The 1,832-nt window shown below is 45.1% G+C and overlaps 1 pseudogene; it reads right to left on the bottom strand.

The window, feature by feature from the left end:
- Positions 1-547: 547 nt before the first annotated feature.
- On the bottom strand, positions 548-1,503 carry LOC122727950 (annotated as a pseudogene).
- Between the last annotated feature and the right edge of the window lie 329 nt (positions 1,504-1,832).

The raw sequence follows: 1,832 nt of genomic DNA, 5'->3' as shown, positions 1-1,832 counted from the left end.
GTGACTTGTGCAGGGTCACGCAGCTAGTAAGCGTCAAGTGTCTGAGGCCAGATTTCCACCATACACCTAGCTGCCCCCTATATATTTCTACCTTTCTTTTTTTTTTTGATCAATCAACATTTATTAAACTTATTAAACATATAGGACCGGGGTACTAGGGATCAAATATAATCAATGAAATATCCTCTACTTGAAAGGAGTAGTATTAAGGAGGAATTTCACTTTAGAGAGGGCAGAGAAACAATATTTAATTTCCCCTAAAGAAAAGAAGGCAGGAAGGGATTTTGCTATGCAGAGAAAAAGGTAGGAGAATGGAGTTGGAGTCACTTAAAAGTGCGGAGGAAAGGAAGGCACTCCCTCTCTGCATCACTCAGTAGTGGTTTGGGGTCTGTGAAATCCATGTGTGTGTGTGGGGTTGGAGGTTTCCAGATCAGGTTTGAGGGGGACAAATCCAGATGGGAGGAAGCCAGGGTTCAGGAGAGCTAGGCTGCAGGCAGGAAGCTGGAGTTCCAAGGGTCTCACACTGGGAGTAATTTTGGCTATGGTTTTACATGTAGATTGGTGAGATTTCTTTCCTGATGAGGGTTAAGCCCAGAGAGCAACGCAGTGTCAAAATCAAGAAGGGGAAACTGGCCTTCCAACTGAAGATGCCTGGGGCAGAGCCAAAAAGCATAGTATTTAGCCACAGCTTCATTGGGGTTTTCCCTGGCCTGGGGTCAAACCACAATCTGGCTTACATTTGCAATGCCCCGGGCCAAAAGAACTTGCTTTGTAAGAATGACTAAAGGGGCAGCTAGGTGGTGCAGCGGTTAGAGCACCGGCCCTGGAGTCAGGAGGACCTGAGTTCAAATCTGGCCTCAGACACTTAAACACTTACTAGCTGTGTGACCCTGGCAAGTCACTTAACCCCAATTTGCCTCACTAAGAAAAAAAAAAAATGACTAAAATGTTCTCACATAGGGAGGCTGGTGTTGGAAAGTAAAAATGGGAAAGGGTGGCAGGCAGCATAACTGGGCACTTGTTGATCCCTGAAGTCCGATTCCAACCTGTGTGCCAGTTATCTCTGCAGGTATAGGAAGTTTGGCAGTCCTCCCACCTTTGGATACAATCCTCCTTGCTCAGGGGAACATTCAGGACCCGTTCCTTCCTCCAACTTGAGGACACTGGCTGGATCCAAGGTCCTAGGTTGGGGGAGCACTGATAGAGACATGTGTCCTAGATAAAGTGGCATCTGCAGGCTGGGGTCATCATCCCACAGTGGTTATAGTTGAAGTGGTACAGGGAGGAGGGGTTTTCCTGGGCGGCAATGCTGGTGTTTGCTGTGCAGCAGATGCTCTTCTTCCATGGGCTACACTGGTTATAAAGGTTATCTTCTCGGCCAGGCTGGAACTTGTGGTGCTTATCATCCATGCAGACGTTGAGCACATGATTCCCCTTTGGACACCCTTCAGCCATTGCCATGAGGCCCAGGAACAGCAACCCCCATCCTAGTTGAGTCATGGTTTGAGGGACCTGGCTGCAGTAACTTCTCAGAGACTCTAAAGAAATCTCTATATTTCTTTATTGTGTGTCTATACAATGAAGAAAAAGCAAAGAAAATGATTACAGACATATGTATGTATATACATATGTGTCTGTGTAGCTATATAGATGTGTGATTAGATACCAAGTTAGATTCCTAGAAAAATTGAGACTATAAAGAAAATAGGTGTCCATCTATTAAAATATGAACACCTTCCCAAGCTCCCTGTGTGGCAAAACAAGAAATACATAACCTAAATAAACCAGTTTCAGGAAGAAAAACTGACAAGTCATTAATGAAACAGCCTGTT

Source organism: Dromiciops gliroides, chromosome 5 (assembly GCF_019393635.1).
Source record: "Dromiciops gliroides isolate mDroGli1 chromosome 5, mDroGli1.pri, whole genome shotgun sequence".
In the NCBI taxonomy this organism is placed as follows: Eukaryota; Metazoa; Chordata; class Mammalia; order Microbiotheria; family Microbiotheriidae; genus Dromiciops; species Dromiciops gliroides.
The sequence above is the reverse complement of the archived record's forward strand: the minus strand, read 5'-3'. Positions and strand labels throughout refer to the sequence as shown.